The sequence below is a fragment of the Lissotriton vulgaris genome, chromosome 12 (genome assembly GCF_964263255.1).
Source record: "Lissotriton vulgaris chromosome 12, aLisVul1.2, whole genome shotgun sequence".
Lineage (NCBI taxonomy): Eukaryota > Metazoa > Chordata > Amphibia > Caudata > Salamandridae > Lissotriton > Lissotriton vulgaris.
Genome location: NC_141700.1, coordinates 273935342 through 273958442, shown reverse-complemented (window position 1 = coordinate 273958442; position 23101 = coordinate 273935342). Strand labels below are relative to the sequence as shown.

Genomic DNA, 23101 nt, shown 5'->3' with positions numbered 1-23101 from the left:
TGGAGCACTTTGCCAAGATTTATTCAGATAATGTTGCAAATTCCTTATTTTTGTTAGACCAGGCTCTCATCTCTTTTAAAGTTTTACATGTTAGTCTTGATGAAGTTACAATAGCATTTTAGTGCGGGGTAAATCACCAGGCCCTGATGTGGTTCACATCGATTTAATAAAACACACAAGATGATGGATGGAATGTTGCACAATGGCAAAACATTCACCCCCAGTCACAGATCTGGGTTTAATCCATCGTTATTTTGCTCACCAAGCCACCCCAGTTCAGACATGGCCATATGCAAATCAGCCTTGACCCTGTGCCTCATAGGAACAGTCCAGCCCGAACTGCCAAGCCATGTCTTCCCTGGACCAGAATCAAGCATCCTAGGACCGGTTTCTGGCTATCGGCCATCTTCAGCCAGGATAGCTTGACTCCAGTGGCGTAGTGAGCACAGGACCCACGTCTGGGCATACCCTTCCCACATAGGGTGAACAGCAAAACACACAAGATGATGGACGGAATGTTGCACAATGGCAAAAAATTCGATTTAATTTGGCCCTATGGGCTCCCCTGCTGAAAAATGTTTTTAGTAGCATGACATCTTCTACTATACCAAGTTCTTGGGTGTATTCTATTATAGTTCCCATTTAAAAAAAAAAAAGGCGACCGTGCAAAGCCCTATTGTTAACGTCCAATTTATTTCATTTACATACCAATCAAGATTTTTGGTTGAGTTCTTTATAACAGGATTCAGGACTGAGTGCATGAAAAGAAAATACTGGATCCATGTCAATACGGCTTCCGCACTGGTATTGGCACTGTGGAGCAGTGTTTAAATTTAAATCTGGTAATCGGCAAGTATATTGTAGCCAAAAAGTCCCTTCTGTACTTAGGATTCATGGATTTATCCATAGCCTTTGATTGTGTAAACTGAAATAGGCTTTGGCAGCATCTCTATGATTTTGGAATTGACGGGACCCTTATCCACATACTGGCTGTGCTTTATTCCAATACCTCAGCAAGGGTACGGTATGGACAAAAAGGTGAATTGGCCGATATTATCGAGACTCACCATGGAGTGCGTCAAGGCTGCGTATTGCTCCCTTATGATTTATTTTTTATATGAATAACTTAACCACCCAACTGATAGCCAGTACTTTAAATGTCCCAAAGATATTTGGCACTCCGCTTCCTGTACTTCTGTACGCAGATGATGCGATTTTAATGGCCTACAAACCAAAAGCTCAGAGAACAGTAGCCCACACTTTTGGGACGCGCCGATTCTTTCAGTGCCTGCCGTGAGGGGAACGGCTTTCTTCTACCCTCCACACTGCCCTTACCTTGCTCTCCCGGGGCCAGCTGCATTGCCGCGCCGCCACACCGCTGTGAGGGGAACGGCCAGGCGGCGGCCTACAACATCTAGGAGGCCCTGCGCAGCGCAGGGCAAAGACGTCATCGGAGGGCGCCAGAGACCCTCTTAGGCAGCGCGACCCTCCCGCAGCGCGGAACACGCGCAGTTGTGCCCGGGCCAAGGGCGGGCCCGTCTGAGCCCGGAGGAGACTGGGCTGGGCCACCCCTCTAACGGGCATCCATGGGTAAGCGCAAGCACCTGGGCAATCAAGATCAGGGGGGGGTAAAAGCTAAAATCCCTAGGAAATCACTCTCCATAATTTCCTATCTGACTTCGGCTGTGGGTGCCCTGAATAAAGAGATAGCCAATGCGTAAAAGGAACTGGGCTTGGGCGCTAGGGAAGACCTTGGCTAGGTGATTAATGTAATGGTAGTGGTGTCTCCCATCTCCGTACCTTTGGAACCGGTGGTATTGATTAGTGGTCCAATAGTGAGGAGTGACGGTCTGCCCACTTACTATAGCTCCTGATGGTGAGGACAAAGAACTGAGGGTTTCTACACCGGCAGAGGATAGGACTCAAAGGTAGTCTATCGAGGAGACCACTGGGATAAAATGTACCAATAGAAAAGCAACTAAGAGGCCTAAGGGTCTCAAAAACACCACGTCTAAAATTGACATTGCGGATTCTCATTGAGAATATTTTCAGTGAACAATTTGAATCTATATTGACTTCTATTGCTAAAGATGTTATTGACACTATGAACTCTTGTGTGGCTGATTTAAATAAAAAATTTGAGCGGTTAAATATTTTTATGGAGTCATGTATGAGGGACAAAAGATTCCCCCCGGAAGCTGCTGTGAATTCAGACCCACTGCATACATCCCCAGAAGCAACCAGGAACTCCTCGTGAGGGAAAAGGAATATGCTACTTCCCAGTATACATCTGTTCTTGGCATGTAGGGCTGCTGACATTCATATCTTGTGCATAGATCGCCGCCTAGTGTTGGGTCCGGATGATTGCACTTTGTTGTCTTGGAAGAGTCTTCAAAGTATCACGAGATAGGTGGATCCTCCCTTGGACTACAGTGCGCATGGGCATCTTCTCCATCCTCAGATTGTTTTTCGCCATTGTGGCAGAGATGGAGATAGTAAAGTAAGAGATGGCCATGCCCGAGATAATGCTGCAGCTGCTACAGGCACCGGGAGGAGGGCGGGCGACATGAATGTCAGCAGCCCTACATGCCAAGAACAGATGCATACTGGTAAGTAGCATATTCCGTTCGAGGCATGTGGGCTGCTGAATTCATATCTTGTGCATAGACTGAATAGCCGTATCTCCTCTAGTGGTGGCTACCTGTGCCAGCTGCAGCAGTTTGAAAAATAGTTTTGAGGACAGCCTGGCCTACAGCAACTTGCTGTTTTGCTTGCACGTCTACACAGTAGTGTTTTGTGAAAGTGTGTATGGTGGTCCATGTGGCTGCCTTACAGATATCTTCAAGAGGAATATTTTCTAGGAAAGCCATGGATGCCCCCATTTTTCTTGTGGAGTGTGCTCTTGGGGGGACGGTTAAAGTGCGTTTTTACCTTTTGATAGCATATTTGAATGCATTTAACTATCCATCTGACTATTCCTGATTTTGAAATAGGATTCCCTTTGTGTTGTGGTGCAAAAGCAACAAACAGTTGTTTTGTTTTCCTAAAGGATTTAGTTCTTTCCACATAATAAAGTAGACCTCTCTTTACATCTAATGTGTGCAGGGCTCTTTCAGCTACTGACTGTGGATTTTGAAAGAACACTGGCAGTTCTATTGATTGGTTGATATGGAAATTGGATACAACCTTAGGCATGAACTTAGGGTGTGTTCTAAGAACCACCTTGTTGGCATGTACCTGCATGAAAGGTTCTTGAATTGTTAGTGCTTGTAATTCTCTCACTCTTCTGAGTGAGGTGATGGCAACCAAGAATGCAACCTTCCACGTTAAGAATTGTAGTTCACATGAATGTAAAGGTTTGAAAGGAGGGCCCATGAGTCTGGTAAGCACTATATTTAGATTCCAGACTGGGGAAGGCGGTTGCCTTGGAGAAATCACCCTTTTTAAACCCTTCATGAAGGGTTTGATTGCTGGTACTCTAAACAGTGAAAGCGTTGCCTGTTTTGAAGGTATGCTGCTATAGCAGCGAGGTGTAGTCGTATTGAAGAGTATGCTAAGTTACATCTTTGTAAATGCAGCAGGTAACATATAATGTTTTGTATTGTAGCGTCGAAGGGGTTGATTTGATTATTGTTGCAGTAAATAACAAATCTCTTCCATTTAGCTGCAAAGCACGCTCATGTGGGTGGTCTTCTTGCCTCCCTAATGATGTTCATGCAATCTGGGGGCAAGTTAAGGTATCCAAACTCTAAGACCTCAGGAGCCAGATCGCTAGGTTCATCTGATTGGGATCTGGGTGTCTGATTTCTCCATGGTTCTGAGTTAGAAGATGAGGTACAAGGCACAGTCTTTGATGAGGAACCACTGAGAGTTCTAGGAACTTTGTGTACCACGGTTGTCTCGCCCATGTGGGAGCAACTAGGATTAGTGTTAGGGAGAGTTGCCGCAGTTTGCATGCCACCAGCGGGTTCAGTGGTGCTGGGGGAAAAGCGTACGCAAATCTGCCTGACCAGTTCATCCATATCGCATTGCCCTGTGACAATGGATGTGGGAACCTGGAGGCAAAGTATTGGCATTTCGAGTTTTCTTTTGTGGCGAACAGGTCTATCTCTGGGTGACCCCACTCCTCGAAGAATGGCTGGAGAACCTGGGGGTGAATCTCCCATTCGTGTAGTTCTTGGCTGTGCCTGCTGAGCAGGTCGGCAACCTGATTGTCCTTCCCTCGAAGGTGCTCTGCTAGGAGAAAAATGTTTTTTGGAATCGCCCACTTCCATATGCTTTGTGCCAGATGGGACAGCTGTGGAGAGTGCGTTCCTCCCTGTTTCTGGATATAGTACATTGCGGTCATGTTGTCCGTCCGGATCAACACCGTCTTGCTGTACAAGTATTTCTGAAATGCTTTTAAGGCTAGGAATATTGCTAGCAATTTTAGTTGGTTGATATGCAGCTTTTTCTGTTTGTTTGTCCAGAGCCCTTGTACTGTGTATTGAAGGAGATGGGCTCCCCAGCCTGTCAGTGATGCGTCCGCTGTTAGTACTAGTTGTGGAACCGGCTCTTGGAACAGTCGCCCCTTGGAAAGGTTTTGTGGGTTCCACCACTGCAGAGGGTTGTGAGTGCGACTGTCTACCAAAACTAGGTCTTTTAGTTGTCCTTGAGCCTGGTTCCATTGCCGTGCTAGGCATTCCTGTAATGGGCGCATTTGAAGTCTGGCATGGGGGACAATGAATATGCAGGAGGCCATCATGCCCATGAGCTGCATGAAGACTTGAGCTGGCAGAGAGTGTTTTGGCAGGAATTTGCGAATGAGTGTCTGCATACTGGCTATCCTTGCTGAGTTTGGATATGCATTTGCCACTGAGGTGTTCTAGTGGCTCCCAGGTACTGCTGTTCGTGGGACGGTTGCAAATGTGATTTTGCGTAGTTGATTGAAAAGCCTAGGCTGTGTAGCATCTGTATTGTTTGAGACGTGTGTGCTGCGCACTGTTGGTATGATTTTGCTTGTATCAGCCAATCGTCCAGATAAGGGTACACATGGACGTGGTGCCTTCTGAGACGCGCTGCTACTGTCGCTAAGCATTTTGTAAACACTCTTGGAGCCGTGGTAACCCCGAAGGGCAAAACCTTGAATTGGTAGGGTTGACCTTCTATTGTGAACCTGAGGTATTTTCTGTGGGCTGGATGGATGGGTATGTGAAAATACGCATCCTTCAGGTCTAGGGTTGCTAGGAAATCTCCTTGTTGAAGCAACGGGAGCACTTGTTGTAATGTGATCATATGAAAGTGCTCGATAGTATGTATTGATTTAGGGGTCTGAGGTCCAATATTGGTCTGAGGGAACCATCCTTTTTGTGAATAAGGAAGTATAGGGAGTACACTCCTGTCCCTTGCTGTTGGAAAGGGACTTGTTCTATGGCCCCCTTTTCTAGCATGCAGTTCACCTCTTGTTGTAGCAGGGTGATGTGTTCCTTGGACATTGGACGATGTCTGGGTGGTATGTTTGATGGTGTGGAAGTCAGTTCTAGGCAATAGCCAGACTGGATCATTTCTCTCACCCACCTGTCTGTGGTAATTGCGTTCCAGACAGGCAGGAACTGTTGGAGTCTGCCTCCGACCGGTGTTAGGTGGTCTGGAGGTAGCGTAATGAAGTCACTGTTTTGTGGCCGTGGAGGCTCTGGTGTTATTGCCTCCACGTCCTCGTCCCTTAATGTTGTTTCCCATGTAACCTCCTCTGTTTGTGTTCTTGTTGAAGGAACCTTGTGTGTTACTTTTGTATGAGGCTGAGGTTTGTGAGGAATTTCCTCGTGTAGTTGCTCTGTATGAGGAGCGACGAAAGGAGCCTCTATGTTGCTGAAATTGCAACGCCCCCATTGATTTTGCGGTCTCTGTGTCCTTTTTCATTTTATCCAAAATGGTGTAGACAGCAGGGCCAAATAGAAAATCCTGATTGACAGGCTGGTTAAGAGTGGTGGACTGCACCTCATTTTTAAAACCAGAAATACGCAGCCATGCATGTCTGCGTAGTAGGACGCTAGTGTTGATTGACCTAGCTTCAGTATCTGCTGCGTCAAGCGCGCATTTGATGGAGGCGTTTGTTATGAATTTTCCTTCTTGTATAAGATCTTGGGCTTGTGCTTTGAAAGGCTCAGGTGGGTGTTGCATTAGGCTTTCTAGCTGATCGTAATGTGCCCTATCGTAACGAGCCAGTAGGGCTTGTGTATTAGCAATCCTCCATGAGTTGGAGGCTTGTGCTGCTACCCTTTTGCCTGATGCCTCTAGTATTTTTGACTCCTTGTCGGGGGAGGTGCTTCCCCAGTGGTTTGGGAGTTGGCTCTTTTCCGTGCGTTGGCCACTACCAGGGAGTCCAGTGGCAACTGTCCTTTGATGTAAGTAGGGTCTGTAGGAGCTGCCCTATACTTTTTTCTATTCTGAGGTTGATTACCCGTGCCCTGGCTGTGTCCTTAAATATGTCAGGTGCATGTTTCAGAACTCCCTTTAACATGGGAAGTGTTTTGACACATTTTTCTGATGTAGGGAAGGTGTCAAACAAAAAGTCTTCCTCAACAGGGTCGTTATGCATATCTACGTTGTGGAATTGTGTGCCCTGTCTATGAGTTGATTAAAAACTACGGTGTCATCAGTAGGTGACGGCTTAGTAGGATAAGAGGGTATATCAGGGATGGGATGGGTGTTGTAAGGGTCTGTTGGCTCCTCCCATGGTTCCTCTTGTGGTTCAGGATCTTGTGGGAAATCATATTGAGGCTGTGGCTCATCCCCCGTGTTACCTTCATTGTCCCCGTGTTACCTTCATTGTCCCCGTGTTGAGAAGGAGAATAAGGAGAGTAGGGAATAAAAGGTGTAGTAGGCATGATAGGCTGAAAAGGAATGAAGGGTCTCGAGGGAGAAGTCCCAAAGTCCTTTTTCTTTAATGGAATAGGGGACTGAGGTTCAAAGTCAAAAGGCCTCTTTTTTTCTATGCAGGATGGTAACTTTACCAGTCTCTGGATTAATGTATATTTTTGCCTGGTCGTCAGAGGGATCTGGGTGGAAGAGTTCTTCCTCTACAGTCCTGGGTTGAGTGTTAGACTTTGGTTTTTCGACGACTTTTGGCTTAGTAACGGATTTTTTCGGCTCGGGGCCTTTTTTCGGGTCGACCGGAACTTTCGGTTCGACGCGTTTCTTGTGCTCCGTAGGTTTCTTTGGAGGAGTGTCCTTTACCGAGTCGATGTTCTTTTTCGGATCGACTGGTGACTTTGGCTTTTTTGGATTAGTGTCTTTTTTCGAGTCGATGGTATTCCTGGGATCGACTGTGTTTTTGGAGCCGGTGTCTTCGGGTCGACAGGCTTTTCCGGCCTTGGCGCGGGTTTCGGTACGGCACCCTTTGCCGGGTCGACGGATTTTGGAACAGCAGGCCTGTTCGGGTCGGCGACCTTTTTTGGTTCGGCGCCCTTTGGTTGTGTGCCCTTGTTCGGTTCGACAACCTGTCTCGGGTCGACAATTTTTGGCTGGGCGGCCTTCTTGGGGTCGGCAGTCTTTTTTGGCTCAACGCTCTTTGGCTGTACGGCCTTTCTCGGATCGACGCCCTTCGGGTCGACTACCTGTTTTGGCTCTGGAACCTTCTTTGGAACGATGGTACTGGGCCCTGGGGTCTTAGAAGGTTTCGGTTTCGATTTTGGAGCCGAGCCGGATGGCGGTGCTTGCAAAACTTTTTCTGATCTTGGCTAAGGCCTTTTGGCGATGCCTTGACCGGAGCCTTTGGTAACTGGGTAATCGGTGTCTGGGGCAGGGTACTCACGATTTGCCCCGGTGGGATGTCGTCATCGGAGTCCGAGTAGTCCTCGACGGTGACGATTTCCAGGTCCAAGTCTGGAGCTTCCTGTAGATCCTGGTCATCATCGAAGATGCTGTCCGGGTCCGGTGCCTGTCGCTGCATTTCTTGCCTAGCGGCCCGTCGTTTCCGAATAGTTTTCTTCGATCGAAACTGGGCGCAGGCTGGACAGGTTTCTTCTTTATGGTCTGGGGAAAGGCACTTGTTGCATACGGAGTGCTTATCAGTATGTGGGAACTTGGAGTGGCATTGTGGGCACCTTTTAAACGGGCTTCTTTCCATCGACGGTCGACTCACGTGACGTCGAAAAGGCCCAACGGCCCGCGTCGACGACCGATTCGAGATGGAAGTCTGGATCGAGTAGAGAGGTACCGAGCGAGAACAGTACCATCGAATCGAAGGCCTTTTGGCCTTTAGAAAAGTTTTGTTTTTGATTCCAAAGTTGGAGTATAGGAGTTAGCATCCGAACCCAATGGCGGAAAAAAACAATCTGAGGATGGAGAAGATGCCCATGCGCACTGTAGTCCAAGGGAGGAGTCACCTATCTCGTGATACTTCGAAGACTCTTCCAAGACAACAAAGTGCAATCATCCGGACCCAACACTAGGCGGCGATCTATGCACAAGATATGAATTCAGCAGCCCACATGCCTCGAACACCTAGGAAACCATTTGTTGCCTTTCCCAGGGGGGAGAGCTAAGTTGAGTCTGGGTGGTGGGCTTGAAGTCTGTCAAGATTGGGATCGTGAGGGTGTAAAGGCACCTAATATTGGCCCGTATTCTGTCAGTTCGCAATTGAGGGGTCCATCTATAGTAGAGAGGAGGAACCTTATACATGGCAAGAACCATAAAATCCCTAGTGATAGGAGAATTGATCTCCCTCCAGAAGCTACCCCTCTGGCTGCAATCCTTTTTGGGGTTCCTCCTTTAAATTTTTCTGATCAAGAATCAACAGCTGCTTTGTTGCGTAAAGCAAAAAATTGGTGTGATAACTATTGTTCAGGACAATCCGAGATCTCTAATCACATCATAATGGCCAGAAGGGTGTCCTGGGTGGGCAGCCGACCCAAGCAAGTTCCTGGCGACTATATCGTAATAAATTTTAATAAACTGTACATAGTCGACAGGTTGTTTTGGGATGCTACTGATGTTTGTGTAGGGGGTATGAGGGCTCTCCCGTTTGGCTGCTTCTATCCCCCAGTAAGTGTGAAGTTTCCCCCTGTTAGGACAAGAGTTAACAGTACTCATTGGTCTTTGATGGGTTGGTCATCTAATTCAAGCTTTGTCCCTGGTCCTGTAAGTCTAGGTGGAGGGGCAGAGGTATTGCCTAAACTGTCAGGATTATTGTTAAGGACTAATGTGGAAGGACTATCCCCTTCTAATAGATTTTCCCCACTCACCCGGCTGGATACAAATGACTGACTAGAGGAGAATGAGGAAGGTATATCCGTAATAAACCCTAGTAATTCTGTCGGTGGCGATATTGGGATAGAGGCCTGCTCATCTGTCTTAAGTCTAAATAACCTGGCTAAGGTTGATACCGGGAGGGAAAACCCCACTAATTGCAGAATTATGTACTGGAATATCGCTGGCCTAAGGTCCAAAAGAGATGACCCAAATTGGCTACATTTTATTAAAACATTTGACATAATCGCTTTTCAGGAGACTTGGGACAGGGGGGATAATTTCTGGTTGGATGGTTTTAGTTCTTACTTTCCCGACCAGCACCAGCGGGAAGAGCAAAGGGTGGTCTTATGTTCCTTTTTTCTTTGAAATTATTGGGGTACACAAAGAGGATAGAGATAGACTCTGCTAATTGTCTGATAGTAGAAGTTAGCAAGTTAAATTACCCAAAGTTATTGTTTGTGAATTTTTATAATTCAGGACAGAGTGAGTTCACGAACCAACATCTGTGCAATTTGAAGTCTTTTTTTTAGAAGACTATAGGATAAATCAATCCACTATTTATCATGTACTACTTATGGGTGATTTTAATATTCATTTGTGTGATCCGCAGTGCTCAATTGATGATTTGCATGGTTGTAATTTTTCGACGATTCCCTACTTGGAACACTCAGTCAGGGGTGAGGATCTAGAGTCCCTCTTGACAGAAGCTGATCTTTTTGAACCCGGCTTTGTTGATCATCATGAACGGTGTCCCACGTTTAAATCCAGGGCTAGAGACCCCATTATTGATTATATTTTCTTGTCACCCACGCTACTAGGCAAGGTAGTCTTTTATAATGCCCGGGAATCACCTTTTAGCAATCATTACCTGGCCATTTTAGAACTGGACAAAAGTTGCGGCTTAGTGGGCAAAGGAGGTTAGAACTTGGTCCCTAGGAGTGTGGTAACACGTGACCAGGGGGGGAGGCTGAGATGGTCCAAGGTTATGCCTGGCACTTTTTTTAGGGACTTATGCGAAAAAATTATATGGAACATTACAATTTGTACTGACCCTTTGAGTACTAAGTATGCGGTACTCAGAGCTTTTGAGGGTATCTGTTGTCAGATAGCACGTGATCTAACCGTCATCACCAAACTAAGAACCACGTACGCTTAAGATGGTTTGACGATAATTGTTCGCATGCCCATCACTCCCTAGTTTTAGCCTTGAAAAAATCACCTTGTGATAGGGCTCTGATAGTTAGACTACGGAAGCAGTACAAGAGAGCAGTGCATACCCGGAAAGTAGAGATCAAGGCAGAGGCACGGGATGCACTATTATCTGTCGAGGTACTAAAGGATAGCTCAAGTTTTTGGGCAATCATTAACACTCCTTTTTAGGGCTCGGGCCTACGTCACCACGAAGTGGGGGCGGAGTTTCCGAGATCTTTTGAGTTCGAAAAAAAAAAGAATTCTGAAAGGGGTCCGGGCTGCCGCATTCTTTAGTGTGCGCCGCGTTTTTAATGGCATCTGCCTAGTGATTGGTCTTCGCTGTGCTGTCTATTTAGTAGCCTTGACGTGAGAGGCTATATTTACTTTTCGTCCGTCATTTATTGCAGTTGTATGGCATATTCTGTGCGCGAACTAGCACGGCAGAGTGATTAATCTTAATTAGGAGCTGTCAGAGTGCCCGTGTAATGCAATCCAGATAGTGCAAGCGCGTTCACCATTGCATTGCATGTATCATGCGCGCGTTTAACATTTACCTTTCGCGCACGGCAGTCCATTCATTTTAATTATGAGCTGTCAGGGTGCCGCGTTCACGGCAGAGATAATGGAAAGAAGTTTCCTGTAGCTTCAAGGGCAGGCACAGTATTTTTTTAAGATACCTCGCATACAAGCACCCTTGCCTTGCCAATCCGCGTGTCTTCTAAAATAAAAGTGCGCAGTCTTTCAAGATTTCTGAAAAAATATTTCTGTTGTTGCACGAACATTTGCCTCTTCTCTGCGAGGAGTGATTTCCGTAGCTGTTTTCTCCTCCCTTCAATATGGTAGAGTTTAACAGAGATTGTCGCAATAAACAAAAACACCTATGTAGATTGCGGCGTGTTTTATTTGCCATCACCTTGAGTTGATTTTTACGTACGTTTTTCACACACACACAGTAGGGAGGGCAGAGTAGTGAGGGCAGAGTGCAGAGTAGTGAGGGCAGAGTGCAGAGTAGTGAGGGCAGAGTAGTGAGGGCAGAGTAGTGAGGGCAGAGTAGTGAGTGCAGAGTAGTGAGTAGTGAGTAGAGTAGTGAGTAGAGTAGTGAGTAGTGAGTGCAGAGTAGTGAGTAGTGAGTAGAGTAGTGAGTAGAGTAGTGAGTAGAGTAGTGAGGTGAGTAGTGAGTGCAGAGTAGTGAGTAGAGTAGTCAGTAGTGAGTAGAGTAGAGTAGTGAGTAGAGTAGTGAGGTGAGTAGAGTAGCGAGTGCAGAGTAGTGAGTAGTGCGTAGAGTAGTGAGTAGTGCGTAGAGTAGTGCGTAGAGTAGTGCGTAGAGTAGTGCGTAGAGTAGTGAGTAGAGTAGTGAGTAGAGTAGTGAGGTGAGTAGTGAGTGCAGAGTAGTGAGTAGAGTAGTCAGTAGTGAGTAGAGTAGAGTAGTGAGTAGAGTAGAGTAGTGAGTAGAGTAGTGAGGTGAGTAGAGTAGCGAGTGCAGAGTAGTGAGTAGTGCGTAGAGTAGTGAGTAGTGCGTAGAGTAGTGAGTAGTGCGTAGAGTAGTGAGTAGAGTAGTGAGTAGAGTAGTGAGTAGAGTAGTGAGTACTGAGTGCAGAGTAGTGAGTAGTGAGTAGAGTAGTGAGTAGTGAGTAGAGTAGTGAGTAGTGAGTGCAGAGTAGTGAGTGCAGAGTAGTGAGTGCAGAGTAGTGAGTGCAGAGTAGTGAGTGCAGAGTAGTGAGTGCAGAGTAGTGAGTGCAGAGTAGTGAGTGCAGAGTAGTGAGTGCAGAGTAGTGAGTGCAGAGTAGTGAGTGCAGAGTAGTGAGTAGAGTAGTGAGTAGAGTAGTGAGTAGTGAGTAGTGAGTGCAGAGTAGTGAGTACAGTAGTGAGTAGGACATCACAGGCAGCAGCTGTGCAAGCTTCTTACACTCACAAGGAGACCACAGGCAGCTGAGGTGCAATCTTCTCCCACTCACAAGAACGACATCACAGGCAGCAGCAGTGCAAGCTTCTTACGCTCAAAAGGAGACCACAGGCAGCAGAGGTGCAAGCTTCTCACACTCACAAGAAGGACATCACAGGCAGTAACGGTGCAATATTCTCACACTCACAAGGAGATCACTGGCAGTACACACCACATGAACACACTCCATAACACATAGCAACAATACATTGGCATTTACAATGCCATTAGCTCAAACTCAAATAAATCCGAGCCCGATTGCATTTCTAATGCTTGTTTTTTGTGGTGAGGACAATGAGGTGCAGGAAAGCAATATCTCAGAGGCCCGTGGCTTTCACACTTTGAGGCAGTTTATGACTCTAATGAGGTATGGATAGTATTACGAGCCAATCATCTTCCCAAGTCATAGCTCCACTTGTTTTTAATGAGGAGGAAATTGAGAATGCAATCCGAGACATTTCTAGTGATGAGGCACCTGGTCCAGACTGTGTACCTGCAGATCTTTATAAAAGTGAACCCAAATTTGGGGTAAAAATTCTGGCCAACGTTTTTAACGCCTCTGGTTCACTAGGGTTCCCTGTATCATGGTCACAATCGATTAGCATCCCTGTTTTTAAAAAGGGTCAGAGAGGGGATCCGCGGTGTTACAGACCAATATCCCTGATCGATTCCTCTGTAAAAATATTAGGTAAGGTGATTTTAGCCAAAATCACAGACTGGGGAAATGAGAGTAAGATCCTATCTAACTTACAATACGGCTTTAGGGAAGGCAGAAGCACTATGGATCAGTGTCTTAACTTATTTTTAATAATTAGTAAATATACCATGGCTAAAAAAGGATGTCTGAGGATAGCTTTCATGGATTTATCTTCTGCGTTTGACCTGGTTAACATGTCAAAGCTATGGAATATTTTGCTGGAAAAGGGCCTTGATCCTTGTTTAGTACATTTCCTGGCCAATCTTCATCAAGACCTGAAAGCTTCGGTTAGGATCTCCCAGGACGGTAAATGTACAAGACCTTTTAAATCAGGCAGGGGTGTCCGTCAGGGGTGCATTTTGGCTCCCCTGCTTTTTACTTTATATTAATGACCTGGATAAGTCCTTAGTGAAGGCGTCCCTGGATATTCCGCGTGTAGGAGACTGTCCTATCCCGGTTTTCCTATACGCGGACGACGCTGTTCTTGTAGCCCGTACTGCGGTAGGGCTCCTATTGCTTTTGGAGCCTACATGCAGTCTTTGGACCTGGTAGTAAATAACTGAAAGTCACACATTATGTCAACAGGTAACCGAGCTAGACAAGTCAAATCCTTTTATTGTAATGGGATGGAAGTGTCCTCCTTTACTTATTTATTTAGGGGGTTTATTTGATGATAGGTCCTCCTGGTTAACCCAACATTTTTTTTTTTTAATGCACTCATTCGATCCTCTTTAGGTTTATTAGGGTTTGCACAGTGTTTGGGGGTCAGACCAATATAGGCCATTTTGAAGATCTATAGAGCTAAATGACTGGCCATTGTGGCCTATGGCTCCTCTATATGGGGTTTTAAAGAGCAGGCTGGGGTCCAGATAGCGGAAAATAAATTTTTACCAAGCCTCCTGTCTGTACCTCAATCTACCCCTACTTTTGCTATACATCAGGAAATGGGGCTAGGCTACGTTTCTGATATTTTGAGCACAGCTCCGTTGCTCTGCTGGCTCAAAACTTGGCTAAATCCCGATCTAACCCTGAATCACCAGATCTTAAGGGATTGTGTCAATTTAGACAAGTCTAGTGAAATTAAGTGATTGTCCTATGTGAAATGTATGTTATCTAAAATAGGGCGGCCTGAATTATTTGAAGCACCCGAAAAGATCCAGAAGGAGGAAGTGAAATGGGTGAAAAATTAATTTTAAGAACCTATTGATGCTGTAGCGCGAAGAACAGGAGCTACGCAAACCTTTAGTTAGGGCACATTGTTTGATGAAAACAACTATTCTTATTGAACCCTATCTGGTATTGGTGAATAAGCCTTTCCATCCATGGCTCCTAACTAGGTTCCGCTTCAATTTGATCCATCTCTCACTTGGGTTTTTCCGGGGTGGTGCAAACCTGAGGATGTAGATCCCTGTCAGTGTGACAACTTTTCACCCCAGGACACCTTACATTTTATGATGTTTTGTCATTTTTATACTGATATTCGCAGGAAATATTTGATACCCATTTTGAGAGGAAGGGGCTTTTTACAGTTCCGACCAGCGTTAGTCTATTTACAGATGCTGAGTAACCCTTGTGACATTTTTCATATTGCGTGTATTCTTGTAATGGCTGTGACTCTTAAGAAAAATAAAAATCTGACCATGAATTTTGCTTAAATAAGATCAATTGGGTGCACAGGAAATTTAAATTGTGAAAATGTTGTAATTTTGTATTTGATGATCTCATAAATGATACTGTTTTTTATTTATTCTATTTAAATGTTTTTATTGTCTGCATTTGTTCTCTAATGTACTTTTATGATTTTAATTAATTGAATAAAGTGGATTGACTGATTGATTGACTTTTATGTCAAAGCCTGATCTTTTAACTAACTTTGGCATGTCATGACATGTGATGCTAAAAGACCTCTGGATGTTTAAATCACATTTGGTCCAAACACTTTAAAAAGTACAAAACGTTTTCCTATTTGGGTGTAACTTTTAGTGCAACAGGATTTTGGGGCCCACATATTTCACAAAATAGGGCAAAATTGGCTAGATCATTGGGATCACTCCTTAGTCTTCTGTGTCCGTTGAATGGTTGGCATTTGACCCCAGTGCTACAAATCTACACTTTACAATGTTTTCCAAAAGCATCCTATCGGGTGGGTGGCTGGGGTTTGGCTGACTGCACGGTATTACAGAGAAAGGAAAATCATTTTTGTAAGAGAGCTTCGGCTGTTCCAGCCTTCCTCCTCGCATTTTATTTGTCATAGCGAACTGCGTCTTACTTGTCTGAGCGATCTTATTCAAATTAGACCCCCCCCCCCCACCCCTTTGTTGTGGCTTTCTTTTTGGCACAATGAGGAAGCTTCACTAATTAAGGCTATCATTTCTGGCTGCCTGACTTGTGACAAGGGCATGTCAATTCCAGGGATGTTACATGTGAAAAATTCTCTTGATGACGTTGGTCTATCTCATGCTTTTTATTCCACTACCTCATGCGTATCCATCAATATGACAGGCGTCTGCATTGTTGCTAGCTCAATTGCACAACAAGAGCTTTGAGGATGAGTCATAGAAAACAACCATTGGAAGGTATTTGTTTTTTGAGTATTTGCTCATAAATGTGGAGGTCACCACAGATAGTTATTTGTGGAAATCCAGAAGGTCTTGGGAGGATTCTTTGCTATTTAGGTTTAGAGCGGATACAGTGAAGTACCTACTCTATTTTCCCCTAGGGCGTCAACCAGATGTAGATGCGATTCCATGTGTGAGAAGTTGGCCTGGTATATGATGTCCACTATTCTAGTGGGCACCCTGTATCCGTCCAAACAACCCTTATGGTGATGGTTGTAAAGTCAACCTTATAGACCAGCTATCCTAGTGGTAGCATGGACAAAGCAGTCTTAGGCTAACACTTCAGAGAGCATGTGAAGCCAGCTGTTTTACCAATTATTATCCCTTGAATATCAAATGAAAGGACACCACACAAGGTATATATCAACTATATATGTATTTATTACTAACACAACCCCTCTGCACTCTTTATGAGGTCAGAGTTCGAGATACAGCACAAGTTACTCAATAAGCATACTATAAGTTGCACAAATACAATTCTGCCCTAGGGGCCTCACGAACCATATACTAAGTAAGTGGTATAAGAACCACTTCAGGAAAGGTGAATATGCCTAGGGCCTAGAGAATCGCTGGGGCTACACTGGACAACCCAAAGTTAGGAAGTTGGAGTCCCACAGGAGGCGTGTGCAGTGTCTAAACACACACGCAAGTTACCATAAAGTTATAATGGGAACGTAAAAGTTATAAAGTAGTAGATTTCGGACACTTCCGGATGGACTACGGGAAAGCCCTGTTAAACTAGGACACTTGGATAGTTAATACCCACGGGAGCACCGGAGTACTCCAGTTACCTCACCCAGGGAAGCCGGGTGCATAGGTGTTCTTTCGTGTCGGGTTTTGTCGCTGAATCCTATGGAGAGCTGCAAGAAAGTGCTGCAGGCGACCAGGAGGAAAGTGTCCGGGTGGATCCAAGGGTGGATCGGAGTCGAGAAGAACCTGAAAGCAGAGGGGACAGAGTCTGGGTCACTAACCAGTGACCAGGAAGGAACCAGGCGATGTCGAGATGCAATCAGGTGAAGAGGTGAAGCTTGTCTCTGCAGCCACGAGAACCAGGAAGCGTCGACGATGACCAAGAGCTGGAGTGGAGCTGTCCCACGACGGATCTAGCTGTTGGCGGTGTCGGTATCCGGATTGGACCTAACAAACCTTGGCAAATGCAATCCACGCAGGATGGGAAGATTGGCTTCTGTTCAGACCAGCAAGGTCTGGGGAGCTTCTCCTTCGCAGGGAAGCTGGAGCAAGCCTGGAGCAACCAGGCAAGCGGTGTAGTTTCACAAAGAAGTCTTCAGAGGGGCCACTAGCCAACGGGCTAACAACCGCGAAGACGCGTTGAGCTGAAATGCAGGCGAAGGCCCCACGCGGCACTCGTGGAGTGTGGTGGGCTGAGCTTCGGTGCAAATGCTGCTCTGGTCTGGGGCTTCTCAAACCCCAATGCACAGCTTCGAGGGTACCTCAGGAGCTGCACAGGTAGCAAAAAGCAGGATGTCCGGTCCCACGTCTCTCGTGTCCGCCACTGGTCTCAGCTTTGCTGTGGATGTGGATCGGAGTCAGAGAAGTCTGGAAGTCCAGTTCCTGCGTTGCTAAGTCTTTGGGTTCCGGCGGGAGCGTCGACAAAGCAAACCGGCAAGTTACTGATGGTGCCTGTTTGCACAGGGTGGTCACTCCTTGACCACAAGGGAGATGTCTTCAGTCTTCCAGTCGAAATGGAACGTCGATGATCCAAGAGTTCGTTTCAGAGTTTCTTTCCAGCATAATCTAATGTCTCTAGACTCAGCTCCTATCTTTACACTAAACTAAGGGGCTGTATTACCTGCTAGGTCCCTCCTATGGGTGGAACCTGAGAAGGGGATGGTTACACCCCTTTATCTTTGTCCAGTTTCGCGCCAGAGCTGGGGCTGGAGTGCCCCAGCAACTGGTTTGAACGGGACTATGCATGGAGCACCTTGTGTGCCCCAGGCAGTGTCTGGAAACGCATCTTTCCATTGAACCCACCCTGCTCCAATCCACTACAGGCTGTCTGGATAGGTGCTAGCACCTCCTTCGACAGGAAACCTATTGTCTAGGCCTCCCCTGCCGGAGTTTCGTCCAGCAGCAGGAGGTCAGACTCGTGTCTTTGGCAGCAGCATCCATTTTGTGATGCTGAGGCTCTGTTTAACTTTAACCAGGTAAAGCAGTAATTACATGTCTTCTCCCTCTAGAAGGGTGGAATGCTGTCCCCGCCGGGGGAGGGGGGGGTAGTATTCCAAAGTGTTTGACACCTTACACAACATGTTTTGATAAAGCCAAACCAAAGTTAGCATTAACGGCGAGGATTATAATGCACTTAAGAGTATATGGTATGGCTATATCATTGAACTGCTATAAGGACATGTTTCCGAAAGCTGCAGACAGGCTAAGCTCATGCTAGAGCACCATCTCAGATAAAACCAAGCACTCTGCCTTCAGGATTGTTAAGGCCTGCCATAGGAGTGACCTATAGGCATATATGTGTCTATATATAAGGATAGATATAGGCATACTATATCTAAGCAAGGAGTGATTACTCCACCTTGCCCAAGCTGAGTGATCAGCCTGTGGTGTCAGTTTGGATGGGCAGCCAGGGGTGGCATAATTCATGCTGCAGCCCCTGGTAGGCCTTGGATGCACCTATGCCCTGGGTACCTATGGTACACTATACAGGGGCTTACAAGGTCACCCAATATCCAATTAGATATGTACCTAAAGTACATGGAGTTCATTTTACAGAGAGAGCAGATAGCCTGGGGCCCTGAATAGCAGGATCCCAGGCCAACTAAGTCAAAAACCAGCTAAACACTAGGCATAAAGTTGGGGTAACCATATAGTCAGATATCTGCCTTCCTACAACATGTCCCTGCAATAATGTTGCTAGTCAATCAGTGGTTCATTTTATTTTATTTTCTTTTTTAAATGTTATGTTTTATATACTAAAAGATTTATGGCTCCATCTCTGAGATCTAGATATTTGAGACATTGAGACAGCTTACCTTCTCCTCCAACGCCTTTCAGATAAGGAAACTTGCACTGTTGTAACTCGTTTTCTTTGCGCTGCTGTATTATCACGTCATACTATGCACTTAAGTTAAAACGTGTTGGGGCAAGTATCTCAGGGGATGCTATTTTGAAATGAAAGGCACTATGTACCTTATTTGCATTATGTATACAGGATTATTATTTGGGCTTTGTTGTGCTGGTACTGTTGTTTAGTTCCTACCAATCCGTAGGATCTGCGCATTGTTTGAACAACATAAAGTAGGAGCTTGGTGTCTAGACTGATTCCGGACACCCCGCAGGATATGTTGGCCTATAGAGCAGCTAGCTCACAGTGCCCTGCTAACCTATCGTGAAGCGAATGGCTTTCTGGCAAACACTGAACATGACAACCCTGACCTCTCAGGGATCGTTGAATCAGTACAGAACCTTTTGCTCAGTCACTCGTGCTCACTTATTCTCAGCGAAATATACAGAGAATACATAGTGGGACGTTCTCAATAATATTTATTGACCCAACGTTATGCTTGTATAAAATACGTGTGCTGCAATGATTAGTAGACAGAAGCAGATAAAAGTGATTACAAGCACCAAAAGCATAAATGGTAGATATGGTATTACCATGGTGCTGAAACAATGTATATATGCAGGCATATAAAACAAGGCAGTAATCTAGCATGCTCTCATGATGCAAACCCTACTTTGTGTACCTAGAGTGTGTGTTGGTGTAAAGCCAAGAATCCCCCCCAAGGGACAAACCAACCCCATTACCTGATGGAATAGGATGAAGGACCCACTCTTGGTCACTAAAAGGACATCCCTCACAAGATGTCAGACCGCTCTGTGGTGATTTTTCATCATGCAAGGACCTTGGTGTCAGAGGAAGTGCCTCCTCTGCTAATCTATGCTCATCTTTTATAATAGAAAGCAGCCTTGTGATTTGCGTATAGATTAATGATGTTATGGATATATAGGTAGCCCTGTTGCCCCGTGGATGAAGATTTTAACATAGTGCAAACCGAGACCTTGTACATGATGCTCAGGGCGTTTTGATAATTTTGTGCGAAGCTAGATGTGTAAAAAAGTTTAGTTTCAAGGAAACTAATCCAACATTGTTGTGCACACAAATATGTACAAAAGGTCACAGCTGAAAGTGTTATTTGTAAGGACAATGTGAGAAATAAGCTGCTTCACTACATGGGCCGAACTGGAATTTAACAGTCTTATTTTAACTCTTATCAAATATGGGTGTATTTTATTGTATGCTTTTTAGTGTTTTTACATGCTGGTATGCATTTATTATCAATTAAATAAAGTTATTCGGAACTGAACTAGTCGATATCCCAGAAACCACAGAAATCATTTAAGCACTTTCATTGCAGTCATCGTTCTAGTTTAATGTCAGGAGTTTCGACATCCAGAGCTTGTGTGTTCCATCTTGATGTTGCTTCCTTGTCCATGGCTGAGCTGTTTGATTTGGAGACCATGTTCCACAAGACTCTCTTCACCCTTGACACCTTCTGCACTGCAATGCAGTATTTCTCTGTTTGAAGGTAGAGAATGGCCCCATAATCTTCAGCAGAGCAGCACAAGAACATCAGAGTAAGGTCCTAAAAGACTGAGCCGGGCTTCCAGTGTTGAGAACTAACTCCTGTATCATATGAGCAGCCTCAGACTGTTTCTCCCGGGTGATTCCTCCCTGAAATAGGTTGCCAGTATATGGCCTGAACTCATGTCTGGAGAGATGGTTCTCCACATTATAGATGCAGAACATGTCCAACATATAGGTTCCATGAGCTCTGATCTGCTGACACTAAATGGACACCACAGAAGATGGACCATCTCGCAGCCTACTCTCTGATTGCAACGCTCAGTCTTTCAAATCAGTTAGTTCGAGAGCATCAGCAGTTGATAGTATTATTATTGGATTCATAAAGTTACAGACATTTAAGTGAGGAAACCCCACTTAGACACATCGATACCTTAAGTTCACACTGCTTTATATATCAAACTCTTCAGTTGCATTCTAAAGCCACACCTCTGGTTTAGTTGATTTGGGCCATCTACAGTACATCTTTGAGGTCTTCCTTACAGTAGCCTCTGTCAGATAATCTAAGAAGGGATGAGTAAAAGTTTCAGCCACTGAGGAAAAACCCCCTGTTCTAGAGACAACATGTAAATGGAGTGCAAAAGGTGGTTTTGCTAAAGTGCAAGCAATACTTTACACTTTTGGAAAACAGTCCAAATCCTCTGCCACATTAAACTTTTCTCCATTGTTCACTGTTACATTTTTAACACATTTGTTCTGGAGAGAGACATGCATTTTTATTATACATCATGCATGTGATGGGGTGATGGCTCAGCATACATACTGTGGACTCTCATTCTGCTTGCCAGCACAGGGGCTATAATACTAAAGATATTGGAATCTCCACACACTGGGTGCTCCCACACACTTCTCTTCTGTGCTTTCTTTCACTATCCTCTCCCTTTTCTCTGCCTCCCTTTCACTTATCATTTCGCTCTCATCAGTTCTCTTCTCCATCCGCCCTCATATTATTTTATCTTGCTCCTCCACTCCCTTTATCCTCCCGTTATTTATTTCCTTGTATTTCCATTGATTTCTCACTTCTCTTACCATATTGCCACATGCGAAGAGCTGGACCACATTGATAATATTAATTCAGTTACCTAATTCAGTTTATAGGCCTAGTTATGGCTTTCACTTTATGATATGGTGATACTTTTTTTGACAGTTTATTTGCCCTTATTTACGGCATATAAAGTGGCATTGGTACAGAGATAGGAACTTGAATCCCTTGACACGATCGCAGCCCCACAAACCCGTACAATATTGTTCACTAAGCCCCACTGGTATCTGGACCTTATTTTAGACATACCCAGAATAATTGAGTATATGTCCCTGTACTAGGAATCAATCCCAATACACAGTAGCAAGTTGAAACCAAAATTGGATTTGTCATGATTGAGTGGCATGTGATCCTATTTTGTTTGAACTAATATAAAACAGGCCCAAGGATTGTCTAAGCTGTCAAATAGGGTGAATCCGATTCTATGTGAGCCATGTCTGGCAACGCAACTAAAACGCCCTTTCGGGAACTGGCTCACAACAGGTAATGTTTGTTTGTGGGCTTTTCTTTACATCTACTACCTAACCAGTCTTCCCAGAGCACTGTGGCGGTTAGCAAAGGAGCTGATAAATGAGCATAGTTGGGAGCAACAATCCACAGTGACCAAGGTAAAGTGTTGCAAGTGAAAGAAGCGTGCAATGAAGACGGCCTATAATTTCAGCCTTACTTTGAGCCGACATAATATGATTACATTCACCATACACATCAGATTCGTCACAAGGAGTCTTTGAAAATAATGATATTGTACTTATGGATGGTTTTTGTTGATGTTCATGGAAAACATCTGATAACCAACAACAAAGGTTGTGCGTTCTATTTTTTTGGGATGGGGTGGTTTTTTCCTTTCTTCACTTCCACATTCAATTTTGAGTTTGTTTAGAATCACTACTGTACTAGATGAGCAAATTCCAATGCCACCCCCCTATTTTCAATTTAAATTTGTAATCTCTTTTCCAGATTACCTTTGCTGGTTCACATCTCTGCATTGAACCCATTATTAGTATTTGTTTGGAAAATACCCTTAAGCTCCTAGTTTGCCGTGGGGTGAGCTATTATTTATTGACTTACTATCTCTGGCCCTCTCTCTGCCCACTGCAACACTAGAGATAGGATAGCATGAATGTAAACTGTGTGAGCAGGCAGTTTTCCTTCTTGCACAAGTTAGTTTCTCCAGGAAGCCAGTCACTGCACCCATTGATCCTTTTTTTTTTTACGCCTGCCATTCAGATGGATTTCATAAGCTTGCCCTTCTGCTGGGTAGGAAGCCTGGGTTCCAAGGGGATGACCTAATGTAGGACTGAACAGGGTGTTTTACTGTATAATTTCCCCTGCTCCTTTCTTGCCAAGGATCTTTCAGAATATAAGGGAGACCCAGGGTGGGCTTGCTCATCATGCTGGCTTGGAATTGGCCTTGCAATGTTTAGTGATCAGACCTCTTTCCAATAACTTCAGAGTAACAACATCCCTTTCCAAAGAGTAGAGACCTCCCATCTATGAAGGAAAGTAGAGTGATACACTGTCTCCTAATTTGCTCAGCTTGCAAACATGGTTTCTGGGAGGCTGCCTTTTCAAGATTTAGACTTCTTCTCAGGGAACTTGGAGGTCCTGGCAAGTGCACGTTAATACTCTGCCAGCAACTACTAGATGAGCCACATGCTCTACCATCTCGGTAAACAATAAAGTATTTCAAAGATTGGAGCCTGCTCGTTCACACGCCTGGCCCCCCATCTTTCAATGCTTTAAAAATACTTAGTTAACCAAT

At 45.0% G+C, this 23101-nt stretch overlaps 1 protein-coding gene across 2 annotated transcripts in view; it reads left to right on the top strand.

Moving 5' to 3' along the window:
• USP21 (ubiquitin specific peptidase 21) overlaps window positions 1–23101 on the top strand; it is a 558274-nt gene that overhangs the window by 22475 nt on the left and 512698 nt on the right. The gene's annotated exons all lie outside the window — the stretch shown is intronic.